Source organism: Falco biarmicus, chromosome 8 (genome assembly GCF_023638135.1).
Source record: "Falco biarmicus isolate bFalBia1 chromosome 8, bFalBia1.pri, whole genome shotgun sequence".
NCBI lineage: Eukaryota > Metazoa > Chordata > Aves > Falconiformes > Falconidae > Falco > Falco biarmicus.
The window spans coordinates 1,631,228-1,651,808 of NC_079295.1; positions in this window are offsets into that span (position 1 = coordinate 1,631,228).

Sequence of the window (20,581 nt, forward strand, 5' to 3'; positions counted from 1 at the left end):
CTGCTGGTGAAAGTGGAAAAGTGGGGAGCGGCAGGGCATGGAAGCTGAAATTCATGAACCTTTGTGTTATGTACATACAAAGAAAGGGAGAGAACAGTGTGACATAGCTCATAACATTGCTGTGTTGTTAATGCAGGTGTAACATATTTGGAAAAGAAATGAAATTGATTCTGGTACTAAAATTAAGGAAAGCAGATTAGTTTGATGCTGGCAGTATGGAAAAAGTGGCCATACCATTCTGGAAGTGATGTCTAGGACCACGGCAGGGGGCAAAGTGTGAACGTCAAAAGATTAGCTCTTTCCTTCCCCTCTGCTGCCTCAAGTTTTTGTTTAGGTCTGGGCAGTTAGACAACAGTAATGGGAGTTTGGCTTTTGAGTGTGTTTTTTATATTTTATTACACACAAGCATTTGTGAAACTGAGAACTATCCTGGGCACATTCACATTTTTTGGACCCAAACTGATCCAGTTCCAAATGGCCTGTGATAAACTCCAGACTGCCAATTTGAAAGTAAACTCAAAGCTATATGCAAGGTGTTTCTAAAAGATGATTGGTTTTGCATGCTGTGGGGAGAACTTCCCCTGAGAGAAAAAAAATTGAATCAAGAAAGAATTGGCTGACTCCCCTAACACTCTCTGCTGAGCAGAGCTGTAAGTGATTTTGCTTGCCTTGGTGGTTTATTTGCGTACTGGCCAGTACTGCTAAATCTGCTCTTCAAATTGCACTGGGACTATATCTGAGATCAGCAGAGCAGGACTTGAAACACAGTCTCCAGAGAAGCTCAAAGGTATTCACCAACCGCTCAACTTCTTGGAGACCCCAAGCCATCAGATCTATGGCAATGGACATATTATCTCAAGGAGGCATTGGATGGTGTGACAGAGTGGTTGGGAATGCGTTCTGTGAAGGGGAAAAAAAAGGCAAATCGTTTTTTGCCAAGTCAGCAGCGTGAATTAGCTCCCCAAGGAGTCCACTAGAGGGTCCTTGGCAGGGAGGAGAGAACTGTGTGGTCAAGAGCAGTGGCAGAGAGGAGTCAGGTAGCTGTAGGAGGAGCAGGTCTTTCCTTTTCAGCAATGGAGAGCAGCTAGATTGGCTCAGCTTTAATGCAGAACTTCACCCTGCGAAAACATAAGGAAAAAAAATGGGTAATGGGAATCAATCCTAATGGAAAAATAATGACTGAAAGTGTTAAGGTGCTCAGAAAGAGGTGTTTCCTACATGGCCATGGAGGATACTTCCTGGTTCAGAATGTGTAAGGTCCCTGAAACCAGAAACCAGGGAATGGAAACTGGATCCACAGCTAGTTCTCCTTTGGTGGACTTTGTCTGCTATTGCCATCCTGATTATAGATATGAAAAATGATGTGGTTACAGATACAAACCTGGCACGTGCAGGAAGCAGTTTTAATTCCCTGTTTCATCACACGTTTGCAGTGCTGCCTTGAGGAATTGTTAATCTTTTCCTTTACTACTTTTGACAAACGATCATTAGAAACCTTAGAAATTCCCCATTTTGTGGAGTATTCTGAAAATAAATGCATAAAAAGTGGAAGGTACTCAGACCCTGTGCTAATAGGGACCATACTGAGATATTAGATGGCATTATGCATTAATTGCTGCTCAGCAATGAGGAAGAGGATTCATTTCTCCAAACCTTTTAGCTTTTTACTGAAGTTTTATGTTGTCTCAAAAATATGCATTTCTTTCCATCAAGACTTTCTAAGCTAAATGGATTCATGGAGGAGGGGAACAAAACCCCATATTTTAATATGATTATAGATAATTCAATTTCCATGCTGGTGATCAGCAATTAATTAGTAGCTGAAAACATTAATCCAGTCTGTGAACCACAAAGCTAAAGTCTATTCCAGTGACTCCAAGATAGAGCAAATCTTTGGAGCCAGTTTAGTAATATAAGTAGAGCACAAATCTGACCAAAGTGATCTAATGAAAAAGTTCAAGCACGACCCAATGGTCTCTAGAAAGTTAGAATTCCAGAATAATTGAATTCAGAGTAATTTCATCCATTTGTGTGGGCTTCTGTGAAGTGGGAGATGGACAAGAGTTTTATTTCATTCTGGCTCATCTAAAGAAATCTTAGACTTTTCCTTACTGATCAGATTACCTTTAGTTTTCAGTATGACATTTTATAAGAGTTTGTTGGGACTGTCTGCTATTGTTCCTCACGTAATCTTATGGAAATTTGGGTAGAAGTAAGCACAATGGTTTTACTACCATGGTCGGTACACGTTTTCCACACATGATAAATGTGAGTGATTTGCTAAATGCCTGCCAATTACATACAGTAACTTTCATTTTTATGCGATTATTCATATAAGCTAGAGACTCCAATCAGCGCTAGCTAGTTCGCAAATCTGCCTTTTTAACAATTAAAACCATTGTGGTATTGAAACGAGTTCTTGTATCTTCTACTGGTAGCTATGATTTTGGTTAAAAGAATGGTGAAGATAATCCACAACAGCTCCAAAAGGGGGAGGTACTGCAAGCAAATTCCAGTGCAGTTTTTTTGTCTGGCTGTTTGCAAAGTTCCCAGCAACTTCCATCTGTCTACCCTGGCTTCCATGTGATAAGTTAATAGTGCAATAATAGCTGATGAACCAGGAGGGAGCAGAGGAAGCAGCAGAGCTGTGCTAAGAATGGAATGATGTGCCCTTACGATGATAAACTGATCCCATTCCATTAAATCACAAAGCTGTCTCCACTCTTCTCTTCATCCCACATGAGCGGCTGAAGAAAAAATCATGGAATTGCTATCGCTCACTGCAGCTGTCAGGAAATGATACTAATTAGTTTAATTTGCAATAACACAAGCACTTAACTCTCCAAATAATCTAAGTTAGTAAGTCAGTTTTTATATTATGACAATGACATGTTTAAGAGCCTCTGGAGCAGTGATTTCTTTAACCTCTGACTCAAATGTCTTACTAAGGAACATGGCAAAATTCTTTGTCCCATGTTATTCTGGTACCTGCTTGTGAGGGCAATTACTTGGTAGGAGATCATGGCAGCATTGCTTAGAGGAGAAAACCTGACAGCTGTCATATGCTGGGATTTTGCAAGGCAACGTCAAGTAAAGAAATCTTAGTCAAAACAAAAATGCCTGTCCTACAGTATTAATTAATTTAAGACAATACCAACAAAAGATGGACAAACTGACTTGTTGTCCTCATTTCATGTCTCTGTGCTGTTTCTGAATCTGGCCATAGTTTCTTACTTGTTTCATTTTCTGGCATTCACACACTTGTCTTCTGGTATTGTGTATGAGTTTCTGATGCTTCTGTCCAAGCCAGAAAATGTTGATGAAACCTTTGAAAGGACTAGCCAAACTAAAAACACCCAACCCAACAACAACAAAAAACCACAACCCTACCACCACCACTAGATTGGCTTGAAAATAATGAGATTTTTTTAAAAGACACCTGTAAATAAGGTTGGTTTTGCTTGCTCTCTCTCTTTAGACCTCTCATATTTCAGCCTGGACAGTTTATAGGAGGTTGTTCAATGTTGTGAAATTCTCTGATATAATCAGCAGCAATTTAATGTAACATCAACATGCTAGCTTTAGAGTTGTAACCAAACCTTGGAAATGAATGAGGCACTTTATACCCCTCCAAGCTCATGTATCAGGCTCTATGCAAACTCAAATACTGTATTAATTGATGCATTGCTTGTGGTTTTGGTGATTACTTTGTGTTTGCTTAATATGATGGTGATAATGATGGTGTGGAGAAAGAGGAGAAATGGGCATACGCTGTTATGGCTGATCCTCATTTTTGAATAAGTATTTAAATTTTGGAGTGGAATTTTGTACAAAGAGGAAAATTCAGCGGCAAATTTCCCAATGATGGAATTATGGATATTGGTGGCTCCTGAAAACAGACACAATAAGTTGGTTTGTAAGCCTGGACTATGCTGACTTTTAAAGGCTTCAGTTAGACTTTCAGGATTGGATTTTAAGAGCTTTGTGTGATCAGTATAGTTTTACTGTACAGGATCAGAGTCCCACTCCTCTCAAAATCTCCTCTGCTTCCTGGGTTTTATTTCAAGACGTCACTTAGAAACATACTTTCCCCAGCCTTTACAGTCTAGTGAGGAGCTGAAAAACCTAATGCCAGGAACAGTGATAATGGTTTTGAAAGTATATTGTAAATGCGGGGGGGAAGTGTCTGTAATCGCGGGGGGGGGGGGGGGGGGGGGGGGGCGTTAAGAAAAGAAAAGCTTGTTTACTTAAAGAAAAAAATCCTAGAACTCCTTCTTTGTCTTAGTTTCTTCAAACCTCATAATTCAGTTTATCAACTGTCAATATCCAAATGCATGTTTCTCTTTTCCCAAGAGCTGATTAAAACTGTGGTCTCCTCCTGTAATTCATGGCATTCCATTGTCTTTGTTTCTCCTGGAGTTTTCAGGCTGTATTACTGTAACTAATATACCACTAACTCTGTACTGCAAAAGCCCTGACCTTTTGAATCTCTCCTTCTTAGCAGAAAATTGGCATAGAAAATTTCAACACAATAAACACTTTCAATCTTTTACTTTATCTTGATCCAGAAATATATATACACCATCTTATTAAGTTAGTTTGTCACCAGTATCAGGTTGGTTTAGAGTTCTGAAGATGAGATAGGAAAAGACTAACTATTCCATTTGCAATGGGTTAGCAATAAACAGGAAAAGACCCAAACCAGGCCTTTTGGCCTCGCTCTGAAATGGGACCGTACAGTTAACTCACGTGCAAGTACCCCCCCGCCACGGGTCACACGTCCTCCTAGAAGTCCATTCCCTGTTGGAAATACTTGGTTTTTCATGTCTGTTTCAGAAACAGTTGGAGAAAAGTTTTGTAGCTGAAAAAATGTTTATCTGAAACATGGTTCTGATAATTCCTTGAATTCAAGTCATGGAGTTAGCTCACTAGACCCTGCACAAATTAAGAAAGTATTCCAAATGACAGGTGCTAAATATCTTTGCCAGGCATATACCATCTTCTTGTGGTCTCTGGTACCATGTCAGGACAGCTGCTTATGGCAGAGCCTTAGCAACGCAGTGCGGCATGATATGAAATGCAGGTAGTGGAGGTTTGCAGAGAAGAGACTGACTGTGGTAACTGGAGGGTTATAAAATGACAGTCATCTGGGGATGCTTATGTGCTGGTTGAATCAGTTTAGGAAGTCGATGTGCTGTTGAGTCTGCTTTCTTTCTTCCTAATGTTGTGAGGCAAATGTTGGTGTTTTTCAGGCTGTAACTCTGTAGTGTTGCTTTTGCAGATGCATCCTACACTGAGACAAAAGCAATAAGCTTTTGATCAGAGTAGCAAAAAACATAAAGTGAAATTACCCTTGGCCAGGGACTTCTGTGCTTTCTGGGTAGCTCTTTCAGGCAGAATGACATATCATTTTCCTAAGGAGTTTTGGCTAGGCTGCAGGCATGGTGTGTGGAGGAACAGGCAAATTACTTGAACCTTTTGTATGAAAAAGCAATAGCCAGATGACAGTAGCTCTACGTGGTGGTATGGAACTGCAGGATTCCTTTGAAGAGTAAAAACTTGCTCAGCATGTGAAATGCAGACTTCGAACTCAAGGTGAGTTGCCACTGGAGGACCTCACTGCACAGGGCCAGGAATAACAATATGCTGCTTTTTTTCTAAAGGAATAGTTTCTGACACCTTCCTCTTTAAGCTGGAGGTGATAATTTCAGATAGTAATATGAATAGAACAGCTTGCTTGTTTTCCCCGTATGCATTGTTGCTGGTCCTCATCCTCAATACACCCATTTTCCAGTGCTGACTTCAGTGTTAGAAAATATTTAGCTTTTTGATGCTAGATCAAATAAAACACCCAGAGCCACTTTACAGCTAAAGCAGACAAATCCCTGTACAGACGGATGTTACAGAAGTAAACAGATAAATTACTCAACAAAATTAAAAATCTTAAGATTGTTGATCCACAACACAAATTCACTATTTGAATACAGAATCTTTAAAAAACTACGTTAAGCAGAGTTAAGTATTTAAGGGAAAACCTATTTGTAGCCTTTGCAATGTCTGTACATCTAGTTAGAACCACAGTGAAAAGTAGCTTTTTTTAATGAATCTGCTCTCTGAGGACAGCAATGTAGCTGAATTGAAATATCTTCATTCCTTCTGCTGGTTTTTTTTTTTGTTTTTTTTTTTTTTTTTTTTAAATAGGTTGTTATGTTCTAAACCCACAATGAAAAATATCTTCTCCTAACATGTGTAATTACCCTCTGTTGCTCTCAAATCTCCTCTGGTTTCCGAGCTCATTTAATAATAGTAAACAGATGAGCAAAAGTTACAAATGAAGGTACTATCAATTTGATACTCAACATATAAATGCCTATAATGATAGTGTGCTTGTCAGCATCCATTGTTTCCAGTTCTGCCCACTTTCTGTTTCTACAGGGAGTACCATCCTCTTGTGCAGAAAGTAAGAGACAAACAGGGATTTCAGACCAGGCAAAAAAAGGCCCCAAGAATTAAAGAGTTTGTGCAATGGTGTCTGTATTCCCCAAAGTTTTAGATTGTTAAATAGAAAAGTTTTAACTTGGAGATTCCCATCTGCACAGACCCAAGTCAAACCTGGACTGATTTGCCTGCTAACAAGAACCATGTTGAAAGAGTGAATCGGGGCAGGCTTATCTCTAGTTTGGCAAAAGCACAAACTCATTTTGTGTGTCACATTCCACATCACCTGTTTCATATCTAAATGGACACAAAATGAGGAAATGTTCAAAGAAGCGGAGTGGAAGTCCCTGGAAGGATGACTATGGGGAGATTCACGGACAGCATTATTTTGCATGGAAAGGAGGGAGTGAAGGGATATAAGTCTACAGGTATAAAGCAAAGAATCCCTCGTTGTCTCCCTTAGACGTACCTTGACCTATGACAACTGCCTTGTTCTTGCCACCTCTCAAAGCTTCCTGGCAGCCACCATACAGTCATAACAAGCATTTAATTGCAAATATTAGGATAGCGGTTGTACTCTAGTGGACTGTTCCTCTGATAGTTGTGAGCATGTTTGGCCCGTGTAAGAGCCATTACACGTTAGGAAGTTGCATGGGCCTGTGCAGTTTTTCAGCACACCAAGCATGCTGAAACGTGTGGCCTGGTTTCACCAGACAGGCCTGGTGAAACGCGGTGGTGGAAGGAACCGTGCTGCAGGCTGCCTTGCAGGTTGCATGTAGGTGGAACACTTTAGCCAGCAGATGGACCTGGAAGGTTCTGTCAGGGCAAGAGCTCACATGCCCCATGTCAAGTGTCTTGGTCTATACAGGCAGGCGCGGTGAGAGGATTTTGGCCTCTCATGTCACCCCCGGGAGCGCTGTACAGCTTTGGGGTTTTTCTCTTTTTTCAGATGTGATAAATTTGCATCCATATCCTACAGGCTGTTCTAAGAGGAAGCCTTAACTTGTACTCCAGAGTTTGCTGGAAGTAAAGACACATCACAGACCCAAACTTGCTTTGCTCATACACTTCTGATCCCGTGGTTTTTGTGACAGAGGGACCATGGGGCACACATATGGGTGATTTCCAACATGGCTGGACCCTGCCACATCCTAGGCCTCCTGTGCTAGAATTACTTCTTGCCAGAGCTCAGATCTCCCTGCATCCAGTAAGAACACGAGGTAAGCCAGTCAGGGCAGTTATTGGCTGCCCTTCTGGTAGAAACTGTGTGGGCCCTGTGGGTATATGCAAGCCCACACGTCATTTCCCGTGTTGATTCTGTTTTCACTTCAAATGAAGACAGGATCTGAATCTGACCCTGCTACTTGTTTGTAGGTAAAGCACCACTTTGTGTTCTGCTTTTAGTGTATTAATTTCTTAACATTTTAAATGGAAAAAAAAAATTACCACCATTCTGTGTAATGTTTGAGACATCAGTATTTACAGCATAGGCTTCTCCAAATGAGTTGCACTGATGTTGCCCTGAGAAAGCACAGTACAGATGGGACAAGGCTAGGCTGTGACATTTTTTATGAGCAGTGGGAAAATCCCCTCAGGGCAATCATTTGCTTTGCTACACACAGACATTCCAGGGCACTCAACAGCAGTCTCTAAAATACCTTCCTCCAGAATACATCCTTGTTATTGGGATGTAAAATGTAGGGCTTCATCAGTGCTATATAGGCGGTGCTCCCATAAAAAATATTTATGTGGTGCTCCATTGTTTGTTTCTTTCTTTAGGGAGATACCAAATGGATCTTAACTCTGAAAGGAAGCCCACATTGTCTTGGATTGTTTGCCCTGTTGTATTTTCTAGAGCTGAAGGTACAGTCAGTGGAATTTGGGACATACATAAAGGCCACAAAAGAAAATATTCTGAAGACAAAGTGGAATTAACTTCTGAAATACACTGCTGCATGATATTATTGGGGCTCGTTGTTTTTAAGTAGATGGTTTTATCTATCAAAGTCAGGCTGGGGAAACAGTTTTTAAACTGATGAAAATTTTGAGACCAAAATTTTTGTGCTTTATCTAGATAGGTACTGCCTGGCAGGCGTCATACTGTTTCTGAAGGTGTAATTTACCTTTTACTTTTCACTTGCTTTTAGTAATAGCTCCTTAAAATGTTTGCTAAACTGCTAAAACTCGTGGCATTTAGCAAAGGACATGCCTGCCTTCTGACTGAACCTGATCTTTCATTGAAACCTGTCCCTGCTCCATCTCTGTCATTTCTTTGGGTATCAGAAATTCAAGCTTGCGATTTCTATTGTAGCAATAAAGAGGGATGTCTCAAAGAATCAGGTTGTGAATAAAACCTGGACAAAGATGAGCCCTGCCCAGCAGCAGTTCTGCTCCCAGCCCATGCTTCTGTTCCTTCACTGTGAGAGTTCCTGTATGAGTGAGTAGACACATGGGCGTGTATGTGCATGCACCTCCACAGGAAAGTGAAGCTATTATGTTCTTCGTTCACTGTATTCTACCGATTTTAATTTTACTTTCATGAGGTGCGCAAGACCCTGACGTGCAGATAATAAACTATAAGCTACATTCACAAAAGAGAAAGAGGAATAGCAGCCTTTATTCTATTTCTCTTTTGTCTTTTGTATCTTCTTCCATTTTGTGTCTTCTTTCCTATTGTTCAAATAGGGTTTTTTTCTGGTAAAAACACTCTCTGCTTTTTTTGTGTTAGTTTTATAAGAGAACAAGCTCTTTGGCCACTTCCGTGAGTTGGAGTGAAGGTTAAAAATGAATACTCTGTTCACCTTATTCGATAAAACCTTTTTTCCTTATCTGTTGTGATTATCACCTATGTCTGGTTAGTCTGTTGGGACTAGGTTCAAACTCAGGGCCTTGTCATCCAGTCCAGAAGCAGCCCAGGTGGTAAATTCCTGGTGGCAAAGCCCAAAAGCCACAGGCTGTGAGTCCTTGCTGCTATGCAAGTGTTCCTCATTGATCCCCCATTTCCCTCTACCCCCTTTTACTGCAAGTTTCGACCAGGAGCAAAATGCCATCCTGAGCTCTATCGGCAGGATTTCTTATTCAGAATTTCTTATTTCTTATTCTAAGCCTGCTGGTTAGTACAGCATGAGAGGCAGTAGAGCTACGTGATTCTTTGTGCATTGAGCCATTCCTGTAGCAAACTGGATAAACAGCAGTGCTTAACTTCAATTCAGATGTAATGTATGGGACAACAGACTCTGAGACTAGATGAAATAAAGAAATGGGTTATGTTTTTTTATTGATTGACCAGATGTTCAATCAATATGAACCTGAGGCCAGATTGTAACTGAGCCCAGTGATTAGTATCACAACCATGAATGCCACAATCAAATTCTCACTGATTTTATACAGTACTTAAAAATAACTTGCAAAACCACAAGGTGATACTACCTTCCTATAGATCTTTCTTCTTATTAGTTTTCAGGTTTAATTATATTCCTACTTGTTCTATACCTCTCCCAGGCCTGCCTCCCCCGTCTCACAAACACACGTGTACAAATGATGTACACGGTATGTTGAAAGGACCCAGAGGTGCTTTGCAAATTGTGGACTCGATTCTCTCTTTTAAGCCATTACCTTTTCACCTATGAAAGAGCGTGATGAGCCAGCAAAGCCAGCTGTCAGGGTGTGTCACATAACTGCAGCAGTTCAAGGCATTTGAAAGCAAGAGAAGGTTTGGTGCTTTAGATCTTGATGTCCTTTTCTCCAAAGAGTCTTCTCCATCCCTGTCATAGAGACGTGCTGAGAGAGACTGTTAGAGTTAGCGGCCTTTATATGTATGTACACTTGGGAGAACAGATGCCAAGTTAAAATAACTGTGAAAAGGGATTGGAAAAGTCATCTGTTTCAATGACCTTCTAATTCTGCTGTACTGGTACTCCAGAGGACATTGCTGTCAATGGTGTTTAGATCTATGAACTGAAGGGGGTGTATGGCCATGAGATAAGGACCTTCATCTACTCCTTAGAATTGTTAGTTGACTCAGTTCCCCCAGTTCCTGTTTGCAACAGAGGAATAGTGTTTTCTCAGAGCATTTGTAAGACCTAGCTTTTGCTTTCCTCAAAGTCTAAGTGCAGAACAACCTACTGACAGCATTTATCATGGTCTTTGAAAGGCAGTAAGAGGCAGCATTACAACTAACAGTTGACAGCTGTTCTAGGAAGAACATGAGGGTGGGGAGAGCAGGATGAGACTGTCCTGACCATATTGCATGACACAGAGACATGTCCCAAGCTGGCGAGGAGGAAAGCCTCATCTTCCCCTTGGTAAAACTGTTGTCAGGTGCTAGCCCACAAAATGTGCAAGTTGATTTTCCATCGTTCAGAAAGGAAGAATGAGAGGTAGAATTATGTTTGCTGAATTACAGGCAGTTTCAGCAGTGAATTAAATCTGTTTCTACTGATGTATTTGATTTTTCTTATAATTATCCCACAGTTCTTGTGTTATGTAACCCTGTCTCCTGTGCCACAACAGATTCCTAAGATGGACTTTTAGATATTTTTTTCAGAAATAGTTGTTTTCCATGTAAAGAAACCAATAAGCACATCTTTTGGGTTGAAAAAAACAAACTCGTTGTACAAGTCCAGGTAAAGTTTGCTTTGTAACAATGGCCAGATACTGCCAGCTGAAGCGTGTGTGTCCGTGTCCAGTATATCTGCAAAGAACAGTTCTTGCTATTCAGAGTTCACATTTTGTTATCCCATTTTACTCAGGGAAAAAAAGATGAGTTTGAGCTTTCTTTGAAAAAGCTCTTCAAATATGGTTTATCAACTAGGAAAGCACTCAGCTATCATTTGAGATTATAAGGTTTGTGCAAGTGTGCGTATCAATAAATAATAATACATCTGCCATTCAGGACTTGTTCCTGGGAGCTGAAGTGGAAGAGCATATATTGTAACCTCCGCAGTTTTGCTTTTGCCTGGGGCAAGATCCTGGCTCCATGGAAGGCAGTGGCAAATCTTGCATGAGTTCAGTGACACAGGCTTTCTTCTCAGATTTTCAGTATTATAGTGGCCATCACGCACCACTGACTAAAGTCTGGCTCAGCTTCCATAGTGTTTATAACTGGTATCTGTTGGGATGAAGCTCCAGTGCTTGCATTACCCGAAAAAACCCTTCAGTTAGATTTATTAACATTGGAGCTAAAGAGAGATCGTGCAGTGCCATTCTACCCAATCAGAGCATGCATATGCACAAGTACTCCACATCTCACCTGGTCTAAGGTTAACCTAATGTATTTCAAATATATATATTGAAATTAAAGGGTAAATATTTCATATTTTCAGTTTGGTTTGTTTGGTGGGTTTTTTTTCCCCTGTTTGGAGCTATTGGCCTCATTTTTAAACTATTTGGGTTTTAATTTGGTTACATTTTAACTAAAAAAACCCCATGATACTAGAATGAAAAGTGTTGTCTGGAAAATATCAAGAAAGTTGTGTATAGTATTTGTCTCCAAATATCTCATCCGCTGAGGGGAAATGGGGAAAAAGCAGGTAGTGCAAAGATCTCTTTGCCTTCCCCAATTTTCCTGTTACAGCAGGAGCTGTATGGGAAGTTGATGGCTCCTGACCTTCACACTGCAGCTCACAACCTTCTCTTTTCAAGCAACAGTACTTGGCAGCACTCTCATGTACCGACTGGCCATTCTGAACTTTTTCCACTAGCAACCAAGTATTTGCTAAAGACCCACTGAGAATGAAAGGGAGATAAGATTAGAAATGCAGTTCAGATGAAATTAGAAATCAAATGTACTTAATGATCTCACTTTTTTGAGGTAAGTAGGTTTCTGTTTTTCACATGGAACTGCTTTAGCGGATGTTGTTCTTAAAATATACAACTAACATAAACCCAAAGCAGTTACAAGAAATAAATTTCTCACAAAGAATGCCAGGCTACAGAAACGTTACAATGAGCTACAGCATGTTTTTTTAATCACAAATACCCCAAACAGCATGCAATTGCCTTATTTTTGTACAATGCTTATTATTAATGCACTGTCAGTCAAAAAAACCCCAAATTCCTAAAAATCATTCTGAATAATTAATTATAGCCACCTGTTTAAACTGAATGTCTCTAACCCTAAGGCAGCAGGATCTGCAAGAGAGTAACTCACCAAAGCCAATAGCATCCATCTAAAGTCAAGGTGAGCATTAGCTGGAAGCTAGCAAATGCTGATGAGTTTATCCAAGACTTGTAGCTTGGCCAGTGGCATGAAAATGAAAACTGATGATGTCTTCAAGTCAGGTACCTCAGTGAGACATCTCTGAATGGTAGCTGAGTGGCTTTGTTTATTACCCTGCTGAGTATCCCAGGGGAATAAAACTCTGAACATCTATCGAAGAAAGAGTCACCCTTGGAAGTCCTGGATCCCAGGCTTGGCTCCTGTGTTCTTCCAGGCTGTCTTGAGTTTATTCATAGCTGAACCTTACCCATCTTGCTGTAGATACTGGTAAACAACTTGGAGTTTCTTTACTATGTGTAAGGCCCCTTATTTTTGGACCAGGTATCTCATCAGGGTTATCTGATTTTTTGGGTTTTTTAATCACAAATGCCCCAAACAGCATGCAATTGCCTTATTTTTGTACAATGCTTATTATTAATGCACTGGTAATCTTTCTTTGGTGTTTTTGGAGTTTATGACCTGAAGGAAGGAAGGAGGGAAGGAGGGAAGGAGGGAAGGAACATAGCAGTAAATGGGCCTGCCTGGCAAAGTTTGCTTAAAACCTGTCATCTTTGATATTACCTACTGACTTTGGCTGCACAGAAGGGGCTGCATTGTTTTGTTGACATGGTGATACTGACAGCTCATTAACTCCTTTGATTTAGTAACAGCAAAAGTAGTTTTCTGTGAGACAGAAATGATTCAGTGTGAGTTAAGGAGGCCTGATGGAGTAACCCAAAGAGCAACAGAAGACAGAAAGATAGGGCAAAACTTTTTTTTTTTTTTTTAGTGTTACTTATTCCAAATTCTAATTGACTTTATCAACAAGATTTCTTAAAATTTGTATCAGGCTGCACAAATCCCAGACTTCAGAAACAGAACGGGTGAGAAGGCAATCATCTGAAGGCTTATTTAGTGTTTGAACATTCCCTACAGCAACAATTGTCAGTGTGGAAAAGGAAATACTTATGACTGTATTTATTGCAGATAAACCTTCAGTACATTGGTCCTTAAAAGGATTGAATGGCAAAGGGTTAGCACATCTGAGCGTAGTTACTTGTGTGACAGCACAGAAACCTACTCCTGATGCAACTGTGGAAATGGGACTTTTGCCATTGGTATGTGCAAGATTCAGTCCTCTTTCTGAAGCTCCTTTCCCACATTGAGTTGATTATTGATTCAGACCAGGTGATAGCCAAACGAAGTTTTGAAGTATTTTAAATGTGTGAAAGGAGGGATAATAAGCACATAGTATTTTTCCTAGGGAATTTCTAGATGTTACGCATTTTGTCAGTCTCCTTTAATAGTAATCCAAATATTTGTGTCCCAACAGGCAGTTCAAAAGTTATTCTAAATACGGAAAGTTTGCAGATCATCCAAAATCAAATGAAAATCTGAGAGTCTGAATTCTGCCTTGCATTTTGGAAATGTTTTCCCAGCTTGGGAAGCAGCCTGGTCTGGAAGAGTGCACAGCACAGGGAATCGGGAATGACTGGGGAACCTGCCAGTGACTGGCTGTGTAGCCTTGGGCAGTTATTCAGCTCCTTGCCTCACTTCCCCCTCGCACAAAATGAGGCTCAGTGCATGTGGAGGGTGAGAAGCTGGGGAGCAGCAGGGCAGGATCCTTGTCATTCTCAAGCCTACCTTCCAGCAGAACAGAAACGCGACTGTTCTGCAGTCATTTAGCTCCTTCTTACTCGGGGAAAGGGCAAGAGCTGCCTTGGCAAGTTCTGTGTTCAGACTTTACAATTGTCAGCAGACAGACCCTTATGGATCTCTCTAAGATTGCTAATTGGGTCAGGTTTATTTCCTTTTACAGATGTAGAAAATAAGAGGTAATGAGAGGGTCTCAGTTGTGCTTTTGTGACTTAGGAGGATGTGTCTGGCAGAAGATCAGTCAGGCTTGTTCTCCTGTGTCAATAAGGTGCTTCTGAAAACCCCATCCAAGAGATTTCTCTCTCTGCAGAGAGATGGAGCAAAACTAAGTCTGTAGCCCAAGCCCCCACGTAAGCCAGGCTGTGCACTAACCATTAGACCATCTCTTTAAAACAGGAGCTAATGTCTTTCCCTCTCCTAGACGTTAATAAGGATAAGTAAGTGCTTGTGTGGAAGTTGTCAAATAGCAATACTATGTCCCAGAGGACAAGTTCTGTTATTTGTTATGTAGCTTCAGCCTTACTAAGCCTTAACCCACATCCAGCAAAACTCTTCCCAGAGCACTCTGGCTCTCGTGCAGGGCCAATACAACCCTTCATATCACTGCAGGATCTGGGTCATTCTTGGTGTCTTAAGGCCAGATTTCAGCTGGTGCAGGTTACTATCTTCAGTGACTTCCACTGTGCTGGAGAGTGGAAGAATAGGTAGAGACTTGCTTTTATTTCATCTGCATTTATAACATAGGAAGGAAAAATATGTCTTCTGTACTGTTCCTAGTTCTTAGCAAACTCTTTCTTTACTGAGTACCTGTGTGCTTTTAAGTACCTGGGAGTTATGTTAGCACCTCCTACTTCCAACCCCCTCCTCTTCCATCAAATTGTGGAATCCTTCTAACAGACCATAAAACAGAACAAGGAATGGGTTAGGTGGCCCGTTACTAATCTAGGTTCATTGAATGTGATGAGGACCCCTAGCAGAGTTTCTCCAGCACTTGCAATCAGGCCCCAAAAAGGCACACTAATCTGTCTGTTCTGTTACGTCAGCCTTTACTCTTGGCCCCTGCGCCCACATCACTGCTCAGAAATTGTAAGTCACGTATAACTCACTGTCTCGGATCTGCTGTGCTTTACTGTATCATCAGTCAGTGCAGTTTCTCTTTCTGCTGCAGGTTTCTTTACCTTTCTCTTACCTATATAAGCACTGACTTGCTGTCACCACTGAAAACATGAAGAAGAGCCTGAGGCACAGACCAAAGCCTGTCTTCTCTGGTCTCTCTAAACAGCTACAGGTTCAAAAGCAGATGTTGAGTGTGCTTCTAAGTCTAAACTCTTCACTTAATAGTTACAATAATTACAACTTGCTGCTTTGTAATACCGCTTTTTAAAGGAAGTTCTCACAGCATTGTAACTGAGCTAGCTTCATGAGGAGATTCTCTAGATGCTCCCTGGTGAAATTTGTGTGAAGCATGTAACCCCAAATCCTAAGCATTAGTTTTCACTTTACGTTAGTGGAACTGTGCTGATTTCTACTATCAGAGGCTATGCCTTAATACTTAGGATGAAATCCTGATGCTGTCGAAGACAAATGGAAGTTTTGTCACTAATTTGAGTTGGACTAGGAGTTTACCCCTAAAAGAAGGAGATTTTTAGAATGATGTCCAGGAGAAATAACAGATCAAAAATCTGAGCTGATTTTAGAATGGATCAGTTTATGAAAAAGATTTGATTATCTGGTTCACAGCAATTATCTGAATGGTGAGAGTACTGACTGAGGACTGCAGAACAATAAGGCCTTTTTCTTGTCTATGTTTGGAAAAGAAAAGTTTTGGACTTCTGCCTATGTTCATAAAACTACTAAAGCAGGTATGTTGGTAGGTATGTTTTCACTAAAATGTTACACCATAGATTGCTACTCTGCTGTACCTGAGAAAGGACAGATGTTGTAATGACACAAAGAATTAAATATTGATAGCATAACACAGAACAAAATTCTGATTTCATCTGCTCTGGTACATCTGTACAGAAGCACATCACAGCAACACTGAGTGGCCATTTTTGTTTGTCTTTACCTGCTTTATATGCATTGCACTGTACTGTACTTTTTTACAGCACTGTGCAGGAGCCTGGCATTCAAAAGTCTGAGCTGACGTTTGGCTTGTGCTACTCCATCCCTCTTACGCAGGACTGACAGAAGCAATGTCTGTACCGGTGTATCAGAAGGGTTCTGTCACTGAGTCTAGCTTGCCCACAACAGTCTCCACTGACACTGTTCTACTGTCTTGTCCACCAAAACAAGGTGGCCTCATGTGAATTGCCTTTAGGCATTGCCGTCGGGCCTGGGCTAACTCTTGAGGTATGCCCAAGAGCTGTTTCAGGTAGTGCTAGTCGGCTTAGGCCAAGAATCGGCCTCAGTCTCTGGCGGCACAGGCCGTTGTGTTCTGGGGCCCAGGAGCGTTCTTAAAACTGCGAGGTATTTGCTAGTATTGATGGATGCCAAGGTGGTACAGAATGTGCCTTGATAAACATATATTAAAAATATTTAAAGAGTATTTTAAAACTTTCAAATGTGTCAACAAATCTAGTGTTCATTGCAGTGGAGATGCACAAGTGAGGCAGGAATGTCAAAATATAAGACCATGCAGAAAGTAAAAAAGTGAGAGCTTTCCTGGCACTCCAGACTTGACTGGCTATTGAAGCCTCCTGAGCTGATGAGAGGGATAACTAAATGTGCTGCTTTTGTCACGGCTGTGTGGTGCCTTCATGGAAGGGGCTTTGTGTTCTCTTCCTAAAAGACAGGCAAAATAAAATAGAGGAGGAAGGATATGTAACTTGGAAAGGACTTGCAGTGCAAGTTATCTTTTTTCCCTTTAAAAGTATGACACATTCAAAATTTCAACTTTTTGTTGTGATTTGAAATGGGAATTGGGTTTTGTTATCCTAATTTTTTTTTTTTAATCAGGAAAACATTTTCTGCCCACCTCTAAGCAAAGTATTGCAACAAATCTGTAAACGCAACATCACCAACAGGCCAAATGTGATTCTGCAGCCCACCAGAAGTCCTAGAAAAGACTTTATGGTGTGGAAGAGGTTGAGTTTAATTTGCAAGAAAAGAAAAAGTTCGCATGACTTTAGAAGTGATGAAAGATAGCTGAATAAAGGCTCAAGGAGCTGTGACTGTAGTGAGGGAAGTGGGTGGACAGATCCCTGTATACAATAGTGCTATGAGATGTGAAATTGCTAAAATAGCCCCTGCCTAATGTAATCACCTTTCAAAGAATATTTGAGAGGCATTTTGTCAGTCAAATATAAACAGAGACTATGTTTGAAATTCAAAACTTGTCCAAAGTAATTTCTCTTTCAAAGGCTGTTTCCCCTGCTTGTACTCATTCTAGTGCTTTGAAAAGACATCTTTTTAGAGGACCAGCTATTTTTAATTGTTTATAAAAAAGCAAAACAAACCCAAAACCTTTTACAAAGCAGTAAGGAAAACCAAATGCATCTTCCAAGAACTCCACTTTTCTAGGAGCAATAGCGAACACAATAGAAACTGCATAAAAGCAGTCATTAACCAAGAACTTTTAGGAAATGCTGGCTCTATTTCTAGAGCAGAGGTCTCATGAGAATATAAAGAGAACAGTATGCCATGGTACCAATAATTTTTTTACCATTTACAAACAGGCTGTATTAGGACAGTAACTTCAGATCTTGTCATGATTTCTCATTCTAAACCATTCCAGACTGCATTACAAACTAGTACCGTGATCCCTTAGCTGCCCCTGCGCAAGACTCCCGTTGGCTTCAAAGGCAGTGCCCTGCTTGGGCTGACACAGGATCGCAACCTGGACCCAAAGACAAATCATTCACTGTGGTCCCTTCAACTCGTGCTGAACAGGAACTACTGGAAGGGAGCGAACTGCCTAATATTGTCATTAGCTGTTGCTTAAGGCAGGAAATTAAAAAACTCCACCCCTTCTTGCAACTAAAAATTGTGTTGGGAATCGAATTATGGAGGACGTAAGTCAGCAGCATTGTGACAGGGTCCTGAACACAGCTACGTCTAGGGTATCTCAGGGATCCCCTGGTATCTCTTATCACCACAAATAACCACCTCCTCCGCTTTGCATCTTGAACACTGAAGTTTATGAACATGGGGAGTAAGTGACATGTGGTGTGTGGTGGCTGACTGTGAGCCATGACGAAGAGTTTGTCACAGGTGGTGCGTTTGTATCTGCTTTCCTCCTCAGTCGACTCTCTTTTCGCTCTAAGAGGATGGTTTGTCTTGCAGCTTCTCTTAAGGCAGGTCACACCAGGGGGTACTGGCAGGACTGCCCTCTTTGACCCATCCCCTGATTGCTCATTACCGACAGGAGCTTACTCGTCTCTCTCGCCTCTGTCATGGTTCTTCAAGTCTCCCTTGTAACTTTGAAACCATGGCTTGTTTCAGCCAACAGGCACAGGTTTTTCGAGGGGGTTGTGAATGTATCATGACAGTGTATGATTTGACATACAACATACAGGAACTGGAGGGCAGGGGGAGTCACTGGTGCTATTTTTAGGAACTGGTGGAAATTATCTCAAAAGTAAACGTGTTAGTTCATGGGCACTAGCATAGTGTTTCTTGGTTGCAATGTGAACCACCAAAAGGTTTCGAAACAAATATATGGCATTGTATATTCTACCCTTTTTATGCTTGGAGATTACAAAAATGTAGGAGTCTTGTTCCAGAGAGGCCTCTGAAAGGGCACAGCCCACGTCTCCTCAGACCTTTGGCTGTCTTGCCAGGAGAACCTCAGCTGTACAGAATCGGGGGGCAGGGGGCTGACTTGAGTGCTACCAGTGGCCCCCACCGCCACCTCCAAGGGAACAGGCACTCCGGTGCCAGCGGAGGGCCTTGGCCCGCGGCACATGTCCGCGGAGGTGCCAGCTGCCCCCAGCCCCGATCCCTAACAGCTCGGGGAAGCGCATTACCCCACAGCCAGGAGTACGTGAAGGAGAAGCCCAGCCTGGCAGCTGCGTGGTTACTTTCCATGCCTGGTTTCCCGTGAAGCCTACCTCCTATTTTGCTTCTTTATTAGCTGTTGTTTCTAATTTTTGTGAAGGGATCAGGAGGCTTGTTTTAGCCGCAGCACATAAACTGGCTTGGCAGAAATGAGGAAATTGTTAAGAGGGAGTGGCTGCTACATTGTGCAGGTTCCTTAATTGCCTTAATCGAAAATATATTAATTTTAATAGACCTCAGACTTCCGCTCCTCTCCCCCCGCCCCCCCAGCTGAAAGAGATCCGGGCCGTACCGAAACCGAGGGGTGGCGGCGGGGAAGCTGGGGGCTCCCCTGTGCTCGGCGGTGCGGGGCGTGTGCGGGGCTGCCGGGCGGGCCCGCCTAACCGAGGTGGGCACGCAGGCGGCTGGCGGTTCGGGCTGCTCCTCGCCAGCACCCGCCCCGCCCGGCTGCCGGCTCCTGCCTCCTGCCGGCCGTACCGGGGCCGAGAGCCGGCGGGGCCGTGCCGCCGCGGGGCAGGACGGCGGCCGGGGGCCTGCTGGCGTCCGTGCGCTTGCCCATACTCGGCAAGTACTTACTCGTCTGCGGTCGGCCCCAGAGGCAGCTGTGCCGGCAGGGACGCCCAGGGCGCTCGGTTCTCAGCCGCCGGGGGGCTTGAGCTCCCGTCCCTGCGGCGCGGGCACCGCTGCCCGCCCGGGACCGGTTCCCCGCTCGGGCACCGGGACGCGGCTGTGCGCTCCGGTGGCCGCTGGCCCCTCGGGGCTCCTGGTTGCCAGGCGAGGGGCAGCGAGGGTGGAGGGCATCTCCACCCCGGTGCCAGCTCTCGGGCTGGCGTATAGCTGCTGGCAGGCACAGCCAGGGCCGGGCGAGCTCCGGCGTGGTGGGGGAGAGCACGAAGGGCAGCAAGGACGCGGAACGCTGGGCCTGGTGCGGGCCGTGTAGTGACGACGTCCGCGGCCCCATCCTTCGGGACGCCCGGCCGGCCGTGCGGTCCACCTGCACCCCCAGCCCCTTCTCCGGCTGGTACAGCTGCACATCCTGCGGGTCGGAGGAAAACTCCCGGCGGTGAAAGCCCGGGACAGCCGCCTCCGCTCGTAAGCGTGCAGGTGCCACCATAACCTGCCGGGGGGACCCCGACCGGGAGGAGGAGGCCGAGGACGGACGGAAGGACGGGGTCGGCAGCGCTGCTTGCCCCCTCCCGACCAGCCGCGAGGACGGCCTTGGCCTTGGCCGCCGCGTTCCGCCACCGCAAAGCGGGAGGCCGGGGAGCACCCACCCGCTGCCGGCGGGTC